Source organism: Paralichthys olivaceus, chromosome 9, assembly GCF_024713975.1.
Source record: "Paralichthys olivaceus isolate ysfri-2021 chromosome 9, ASM2471397v2, whole genome shotgun sequence".
NCBI classification, from domain to species: Eukaryota; Metazoa; Chordata; class Actinopteri; order Pleuronectiformes; family Paralichthyidae; genus Paralichthys; species Paralichthys olivaceus.
In genome coordinates this window covers 5304750-5315023 of record NC_091101.1, presented here as the reverse complement: position 1 = coordinate 5315023, position 10274 = coordinate 5304750, and the positions used below count along the sequence as shown (strand labels likewise).

General features: G+C 42.9%; 1 long non-coding RNA gene across 1 annotated transcript; it reads right to left on the bottom strand.

Moving 5' to 3' along the window:
• Positions 1 to 519: 519 nt before the first annotated feature.
• Positions 520 to 9341, bottom strand: LOC138411455 (uncharacterized). Its single transcript, XR_011244096.1, has 2 exons — positions 1500 to 9341; positions 520 to 1404 (listed from the first exon to the last, which is right to left on the bottom strand). It is a non-coding gene; the product is annotated as an uncharacterized lncRNA (long non-coding RNA).
• Positions 9342 to 10274: the final 933 nt, after the last annotated feature.

Sequence of the window (10274 nt, the reverse complement as noted above, 5' to 3'; positions counted from 1 at the left end):
GAAATTTCAAGGCCCGTTGGCCACTTCTGACTTGTGGTAAAATTATATCTGGCCCTATATATCATATGTCTTTCTTAAAGGTCCAGTGTGTAGAATTTTGTGTTATCTAGTGTTGAAGTTGCATGTTGCAGCGGAACACCCCTCACCTCACCCTCTCCTTCCAAACAGGAAAAATAAACTTTGGTAGTCTTTAATTGTCATAAAAACTCAAAAGGTGTTTAGTTTGTCCAGTCTGGACTAATGTAAAAAACATGTCAGCCTCTGTAGAGAGGGTCCCCTCGATGTAAATATAAAGTATTTGAATATAAAGGACCTTTTCTGGGGTAAAGAAAACTACAATTCATACAATTTAGATGAAACGAACAAGTGAAAACAGCATGAGGATTATTCTACATTAAATTTCTGCCAATAGATCCTTTTCACCTAAATCTTACACACTGGACCTTTAAGGGATGAACCAGAGGGCCGGATGGAGAAATGGTATGTTCTTTCCTAAAAATAAAGTTTTGGAGGAACATATTTTAAACTCCAGTGTTTATTCTAGTGTTATGCATATATTGATGATTTCAGCTTTGCATTGTATGCTAAAAAAGATCAGGATCATCATAAAAATGAAGGTTTTTTCAACTCCCCCCCCCCATCTGCTCCTGGATCAATCACTTCCTGACCAACCGACAGATCAAATTTGGTTGTGAAGGTGGGTCAGCTCTGCTCCTCCACTCTGACGCTCAGCACTGGCTCCCCCAAGAGCCCCTCCCTGTACACCCAAGACTGCACTCCCATCCACTCCTCCATCTCCATCATCAAGTTTGCTGATGACATCACTGTGGTCGGTCCGATCGCGGGGGGTGACGAGACACCCTACAGAGAGGACATACAGCAGCTGGCTGCGTGGTGCTGGGTGAACAATCTGGAGCTGAACACCAGTAAGACCAAAGAGTTGATCCTCGACTTCAGGAGGCAGAGCGGGTCCATGCTCCACTGACCATCGACAGAGCGAGCGTGGAGAGGGTGGCCTCATTCAAGTACCTGGGGACACACATGGATGAGGACGCCTCCTGGTCAGCCAACTCATCTGCGCTGGTCAAAAAGGCCCAGCAGAGACTCCACTTCCTGCAGGTGCTGCGGAGGAATCATCTGGAGGAGAAACTGCTGGTGTTCTTTTACCGGCCCACCATAGAGCTGGTGTTGATGTACTGTTCCACAGTGTGGTTCACCGCCTGCTCGGCTACAGACAGGAGGGCTCTGCAAAGGATTACAAGGGCTGCAGAGAGGATCACTAGTTCCCCTCTACCTCCTCTGGAAGACTTTGCCAGCTACCGCTGCCTTAGCAGAGCGCAGAGAATCTCCAGGGACACTTTCCACCCTGGCCATGGACTCTTTAACCTGATGCCGTCTGGGAAGCTGAGGTCATTAAAATGCAGAACAAATTGACTTCTGTCAGCTTCTATCCATGGGCTGATGGAACACTGAACTCCAATAAATAACAACCACAATACCTCTTTTTGCACTATTTATTTTTTCTTCCTGTAAACATGTTTATTTTTATTGTTATATTTTATTTATTCTTACTTAATGCACCTTTCAGTCGTAGCTGCTGTAATTTCACCGTGCTTCATTGTGTGATGTCATTAAAGGCATTCTATTCTAATCTATGCATCTAGATGTTGCATTATATCCTTTGTTGTCTTTGATTTTACATGAGTTTGTTTCATAACGCTTCTGGCCTTTAATTACTTAACAATATTTAATTACATAACGGCAATGCACCTTAATGTTGGTTGCCAGCTGCTAACAAACCAGACAAAGAACAGAAAGATGTTACCAAATCACAATATGCTTCAAATTCACCATAAAGTGGACCAGTGCAGACATTTTGTCCTCATGGTGACACTGAAAATTCTGGAAAAAGCCCATACTAAAGAGCTGTGGGGAACGGACAAGATTTGCGAATACTCAAACCGTCTGGTAAACCAAGTTATGGATGGAATCATGAAGAATAACTGGCGAATGGATTTTTCCAAAGTGAATTACTTGGCTAAAGCTGTGCTGAAGCACCTGGAGAAGAAATATAGAAGGAAAGCACAGCAACTGATAGTGATGGAGAATCGAAATGTGGAATATTCCATGATTGAATATATTCAATACAACATCGGGGACTATACTTTGCAGAAATGCCATCTATTGAGATATTTCTTAATTGGTTCAATGGTATTACTGTTTGGAGTTTTTGTGATAGCTATACTCCTTAGCATGCTGTTGGGGTAAAACCTGGGATATCACAGTTACTGGTTACCTAATGTAGCAGGCTCCTGCCACCGCGGGTTCCTCACCACAGATGAGTCAAGTCAGTGCTCGGTTAACTCCTTTTATCTCCTTTTTTCTAACACACGTATATACATACATACATATATAATGGTCCTGATGGGCTTCTCCGGGTTGCCTCCAGCTACTCGTCGTGTGTGTGTCTCGTGTCCCAGCACACTACTGCTGATAAAGGGGGGAGAGAGTAATTAGCAAACACAGTACACCTCCACACAATCAGACTCTCTCCCTGGCACCAATCCCTGAGCCACCTGCCCACTCTCTCCCTCCTGCCACCGATACTAACCACCCCCCACTACCACACCTAACAAGTTCTCATTGTCAGTGAATACGTTTGGGTTTGCCCTGGGTGCTCCACTTTTTCCCAGTTTTTATAATAAAATGTTTTATTATATTCTGGGTTTCTTCTCATTCTTAAATTAGAGCTTTAAAGTCAGATAAGTGGTGATCCTCAGACACACATTGTAAAGGTCATTGAAATATGAATACAGGTTGCATATATTCGACAAATATATAGATAACTTAAGAAATGGGGAATTGAAAGAATAAACCTGAAGGGCACATATCTCCTTGGATCTGCACCAAGATACTGAACTGCCAATTACCCCTCATGGCTGCACCAGTAGTGTTTGGGTGATGTGTATCAAATAAAGTGCAGACAATAGATGCACTGTATCAATGTGTCTGTCAATCGGTGAATGGTATAAATTGTATTGTTAATTAAGACTAGAAAAGTGTAAATACTGACAGTTTACCATTTAATATCAATACAATGTGTTTTATTCATCTTAATAAGGCACACCCTTATGATACTTTTTAGTGGTCCTGGATTTCAAGTAGACAGTCAGTGGAGTTACATGCAGCCAAAGAACCACATTTCTGATCGCATAAGACAGAGGTTGGAATTTTAAAGTGCATCTAAACACCTTAGTCCGATCTACATCGATAAAAAAAAAAAGGACCATAACGGACATCTCAAAATCGGAAAACAACACTCATTACACTAATACTCAGTCATTGTCTCTAAATCGAATTTTGCATTCTGCGCATGCTCGAGAATTTCCACTGGGGCTTTCACCCGGAAGTGGAAGGAGACGCCTCTGGTAATAAATAGTAGTGTTGTTGCCTGAAAAGGTCAAATGACCCCATGGCTTCGACGAAATCAATAACTCACTTCTGGACACACGAGGACAACCGGTTCATTCATAGTTTGTTGTTGCTGTGACGTATAGGTCAACCGGAAGTGGCTCTACAACCACCTATTGAAAGGGCTGCATCGCGACATATTGTAGCAGAGTCAGCCATGCATGATTCTCTGAACGGCATACATACTCAGACAAGTGACAGCGGTCTGCTCAGTGGCAAAATCGGTATAAGGCTTAAACGTATCAAGCTATCCCATGTATATGTACTGAGAGGAAGAATCTGAGCACATGCTCAAGCAGCCATGGCTCCTCTTACCTCCTCATCTGACAGCAAAAGCTACCTCTGTCTCAGCTGAGCAAAGAAGCCTATGATGAAGTGCAAAAAGCTGCAGTTCACTGAGTGGCTACTTGAGGCTGGCTCCAAGAATGAGTCGATTTCTATTCCTATTCACTCTCATGTTAAAAAGCCCAACTTTAGAGCAGGATTAAACCTGTTTACAGCCTGGTTCAAAAATGGGATTAAGTCTCAACCACTTAATTCTTCCTTCATGACAACTATACAGGGAGCGGGTATAGGTGTCTCTGTACCTGGCTTGTTAGCTTAGCTCCACCAGCCTTCAGGCAAGACTCCAGTTGTAATGACAATGCCAACGAGAGCATTCAGGAATTATTAAACCAAAACAAACCAACATGAGCCCTCCTACATGTCAGAGAGAAATGATAGAGTTTATGGTGATACAACTTTTGAACAGAAGGCGACTGTACGCTAAACTTTACGCTAAAGATAGATGACATATGCTCCTCACTTTCAAACCCACCTTCTGTAATTACATCTCCATCTACTTCATCCCCTTCTCTTTTCTCTTTCACCCTTGTCTCCCAATGAAGTTCTTACCCTGGTAACCTCCGCCCACCCAACCACCTGCCCCCTTGACTCCATCCCATCTCACATTCTCCAGTCTATGGCTCCAGGACCATCATCCTTTTCTCACCCATCACATGAACACTTCCCTGTCAACTGGCTGTTTACCTATCTCATTGAAGGAATCAAGAGTAAACCCTCTCCTGAAGAAACCCACCCTCCACCCATCTGAAGTAGTCAACTACAGACCTTTCTCTCTTCAGGTAAACTCTCTCAGCTCTGTCATTCACTAACATGGTTTTTCGTACAACAGCTACGCAGATGACATCCAACAAATCCTCTCTTTTCCCCAATCTGAAAAACAGGTAGCAGCATGAATCTCTCTGTCAGTCTGTCTGTCATCTCTTAGTGGATGTCCGCACACCACCTGAAAATTAATCTTGATGAGACCTAGTTACTTTTCTTTCCAGGGAAAGGCTCTCCTACCCACAACCTGACTATTACCATTGACAATTCCATGGTAGCCTCCACTTAGACTGCTAGGAACCTGGTCGTGTAGCTACATGCTGCACAACATCAGGAGAGTACGTCCCCTTCTCACTCAGAGGGCAGCACAAGTTCTGGTACAGGTTCTGGTCATCTCACGCCTAGACTACTGTAACTCCCTCCTGGTTCATCTACCTGCTAGTGCTATCCGACCTCTGCAGCTCATCCAGAATGTAGCAGCTCGGCTGGTCTTCAACCAACCTAAGTTCACTCACACTACTCCGATCCTCCGTTCCCTTCACTGTTACCAGTAGCTGCAATCAAAGTGTTACGTTGAGTGCGGGTAAGGGAGTGGGTTGACCCAAAAAGGCAGAACAAAAGGTTTCAACTGAAAGTGCACTTTAATGAGGAATGCAAGGTAAAATAACAAAATCCAAAATCAACAAAGAACTCAAAATGCTCTTAGGCAAAAAACAGGGTAGACACAAGAAAACACTTGAGACTTACTGGGGGAGTAGAAACGGCAACGAGTGGTGAAACAACACAGGGACCTGAATCCAAAACCATATTCAAACCGAATCTCACAGAATATAAGGACACAAACTCTGTTTGAACGTAACACTTATCTTCTGCAATAATGCCACACTTATGTTTCCTGTCGTTTAATTCGGGACGAACAAACCTGAGGGACACAGCTGTGCTGACTGTGTTCTGTCTCTTATGGCAAAAAATTAAATAAAACACTGTTTTTATCTAAAGTTTATCAAACCAGAAAGTAAAAGATAAACATTGTTGTCATAACTGTTACTTTTTTTTTTACCAACCATAAAGAATATAGAAATTGACTCAATATCATCCATGACACTTAGCAATGACCTGCAACTATAAGCAGTTGCTGGTCATCTTTAGTTGAGGGAGGAACACACAAAGTGTTGTGCAAATGAAGCTGATGAGGGTTGTCCTCATGTTGACCAGTTTTTTTATGGCGGTTACTTTGTATCCATAAACACAATCAATGCAGCCAAATCTGAACCAAAGGTGCAAGATATAGACACACACAGTGTTCATCCACCTGTAGTGCAAAAATCAAATTCAGCTCTCAACCTGATGGTTGCTTATGCACATGATCGTAATTGCTGGATATGTCAACGTATGCCAGCATCAATACACTCTTCAATGTTTAATCCAATCCCATTTACTAAAGCCGACAACAAAATGTTAAATTGGAATTACCTTGCTTCAAGATTTAAATATGAGGCAAACGATTGCTATACTCCAACCTACCCCGTAGACTTCACAAAGTCCACCCAAAGTGCAGACATCGCTCTATACATTGCGAAAACAGTTAATGACCAATATCTGCCGAGCAGATTTAATTACACCACACTGCTCCGCGTTGCTCATATGTAAATGTACGTGGAACTAGGCATCAATTATAGTCCAAATAATACTGGCTCAGACAAATTTCTCAAAACGTTCTGAACACCAGGTGTGTGTTCCCCAGCCGTATTCTTCCAGTATTCTGGTTGAAGCTTTAGTCTGTGTGTAACCATGGTTTGGCACTAGGTCCATCGGTACAGTTAAAATACAGAAGCAGCCACTATCATCCCGGTCCCCAAGAAAACATCCCTGACGGGCCTCAATGACCCGCACTGACGTCGGTGGTCATGAAATGCTTCGAAAGGCTTGTTCTCCAGCACCTCAAAGCCTTCCTCTGTCAGGAAAGGAGGGGGGGGGGGGGGGGGGGGGAGTGGGACACAGGTGCAGACCCAGGGGTTTCTCTAAGCTATCCCAGGGAGATAGCCACAAAAATCGCAGTAGCGATAGATTGGAAATGGGGAAAAACAAAACACCAAAATTGTATAGAGCCACTACAGGCTTCCTTAAAGAAACAACGCACCACAAATGATTAACAAAACCACCACTGCCAAGCAGCTGACTGAAAACCTAAAATGGTCTAGGAGACCCAGAAAACTCTAAATGAAAGGCAAAGGCTGGAGTCACAGCAAACTCTTCAGCACCAACTTATTCACTGGGAAAACTACAGGCAAAATTCTTAGTGGTGTGTTTTCAGACACACTGACAACATGGAGAAGCTCTCACTGCCTCTGAAGGTGAGACATTGAGTCAGCACAGGGCACTGGAGACTCAGGGTATATGAAGGCTCCCCACACCTGGGCTTAATCACCGCCAATCAGTGCCACACACACCTGATTGCAGTGAGTTGATTCTCTCGCCTAGAGGATTGCTAGTTCCCCTCTACCTCCTCTGGAAGACATTGCCAGCTCCGGCTGCCTCAGCAGAGTGCAGAGAATCTCCAGGGACACTTTCCACCCTGGCCATGGACTCTTTAACCTGATGCTGTCTGGGAAGCGACTCAGGTCATTAAAATGCAGAACAAATAGACTTCTCAAACCACAACTACCTCCTTTAGCATGTTTATTTTTATTGTTATATTTTATTTATTTTTACTTAATGCACCTTTCAGTCGTAGCTGCTGTAATTTCACGGTGCTTCATTGTGTGATGTCATTAAAGGCATTCTATTCTAATCTATGCATTGTCTATATGTTCTATTATATCCTTTGTAGTCTTTCATCTTAAATGAGTTTGTTTCATAACGCTTTTGGCCTCTGTTTGATTATTTAATTACATGGTGGTAATGCACTTTAATGTTGGTTGCCAGCTGCTAACAAACCAGACAACGAACATATAAGAACAGAAAAATGTTACTAAATCACAATATGCCTCAAAATCACCAGAAAGTGGACCAGTGCAGACTCTTTGTCCTCATGGTGACACTGAAAATTCTGGAAAAAACCCATACTAAAGAGCTGTGGGGAGCGGACAAGACTTGCGAATACTCACGGCGTCTGGTAAACCAGGTTATGGATAGAATCATGGAGAATAACTTGCGTATGGATTTTTCCAAAGTGAATAACTTGGCTAAAGTTGTGCTGAAGCACCTGGAGAAGAAATATAGAAGGAAAGCAAAGCAACTGATAGTGATGGAGAATCCAAAGGTGGAATATTCCATTGTTGAATGTATTCAATACTACATTGAGGACTACACTTTTCAGGAATATCATCTATTGAGATTTTTAGTAGTTTTTGCAATACTATATCTGATTGGACTTTTTTCTCTTTTGATAGTCTATGCCATGGTTTGGTAAAACCTGCGTGTACAGACCATAGATATCACAGTTACTTGACTGCCTAACAAGTTCTCATTTTCAGTGAATACATTTGGATTTACCCTGGGGACTCCACTTTTTCCTAGTTTTTATAATAAAAAGTTTTATAATATTTTGGATTTCTTCTCATTCTTAAATTAAAGGTACAGTGTGTGGAATTTTGTGATATCTGGTGTTGAATTTGCATGTTGCAGCTGAACACCCCTCACCTCACCCTCTCCTTCTAAACATGAAAAAGAAACTGTGGTAGCCTTTAATTGTCATAAAAAGTCAAAAGGTGTTTAGTTTGTCCAGTCTGGACTAATGTAAAAAAGAACATGGTGGCCTCCGTAGAGAGGACCCCCTCGATGTAAATATAAAGTAAAGAAAACTATGTTTCATCTTAACTGTATGAATGAACTAGTGAAAACATCATGAGGATTATTCTACATTACTTTTCTGCCAATAGTTCCCTTTCACCTAAATCTTACACACTGGACCTTTAAAGTCAGATAAGTGTTGATCCCCAGACACAAACATTGTAAAGGTCATTGAAATATGAATACAGGTTGCATATATTCCACATATTGTTAATTAAGACTAGAAAAGTGTAAAAATACTGACAGTTTATCATTTAATATCAATACAATGTGTTTTATTCATTTTTAATGAGGCACATCCTTATGATACTTTTTAGTGTTCCTGGATCTCAAGTAGACAGAGAAAGAACCTGAGCACATGCTCAAGCAGCCATGGCTCCTCTTACCTCCTCATCTGACAGCAAAAGCTACCTCTGTCTCAGCTGAGCGATGAAGCCAAAAGTGAAGTGCAAAAAGCTTCAGTTCACTGAGTGGCCACTTGAGGCTGGCTCCAAGAACGAGTCAATTCCCATTGACTCTCATGTTAAAAAGCCCAATTTTAGAGCAGGATTAAACCTGTGTGGTGGCAATTTCTGTGAAACAAGCAAAGTCAAACACTTCTTTCTGTAAGTTTAATTCAGCATCTGCAGATGGACTCATCAGTACACATCACCTGAATGACATGCACAGATGAGCAAAGAACATAGGAGAATCTCTGTTCTTATAACTCACAGCCAGGGGTGGACTGACCATCTGGCATACCGGGCATCGTCCCGGTGGGCTGTTGACGCAATGTGGGCCGGTCTGGTATGCTATGCTTTTTTTTCTCTTTCTCTTCTTCCTCTCTAAATTCCCTCCAATTGGGCCGGCCAATTGGCTACAGAGGGCTAGCAGTGTGTTGCCAGCATTGACACATATTATTTGTCTATTGTTTGTCATTGTCAATCAATCATGGGCTGACAGGCTCAGAGAGCCCTGACAGTGCTGTCAATCACAACACAAACCAGGGTGGGGCGGGACCTCATGACATTGGCGGGGGGAGTCGCGGGACGGGCTGCTGCTGCTGAGACAGAAACTTAAAATGGATAATAAGAGTAAAAAACGCCCGGGTGGCGTTGAGAAGCATCGGAAAAGAAAGCTGAAGTCTCTGGAGGTGGAGGCTGCTAAATGTGCCAAACTGACGGACCTATTTGGTGCCGGGTTCACCAACCCAGCAGCAGCAGGTGCACAGGGAGACGAGCGAGGAGGACTCGACAATGATGAGCAATGGAGGCAGACATGGTAAGTAACGTTAGCCTGGGGCTGGCTAGGCTACATTTTTGAGACATGTCCAAAACAAAGTAGAAAACACTGCATTAGCTAGCCAGGCCACTCAGGCTGTGTGACGAGCATTAAGCCCAACAGTTCATTCATACGGATCGGTCTCTCATTCATTTGTCACGTGACAGGCATCTCAGTCTGAACAGTACGTTCGTTCGTTCGTTCATTCGTCATTCGGATCGTTCATTTGTCACTTGCCCTGAGCTGCCTGTCACTACTTTGTGAAAACTCAATGCACTGTTAATGTTGTGAAGCAAAGAAAATAAATATGAATGCGTTGTACTTATTTTTTGTGAGAATCTCTTGTACATAATTCTGTGAATTTGAGTTTCCCCATCCAATGATAAATACTTTTCCTATGTCCAGACCAGACAGGTTCAGGGCAAGTCAGGCTTGTCAATTCAGGGAGAGAGCCAGGCCAATGCAGGCAGCCCAAAGACAGGATCACCTGAAAGGGAAACCGCTGTAGAGAGTGAGGAGTGTGTCAGCCCAAAGACAGGATCACCTGAGAGGGAAACTGCTGTAGAGAGTGAGGAGTGTGTCAGCCCAAAGACATGATCACCTGAGAGGGAAACAGCTGTAGAGAGTGAGGAGTGTGTCAGCCA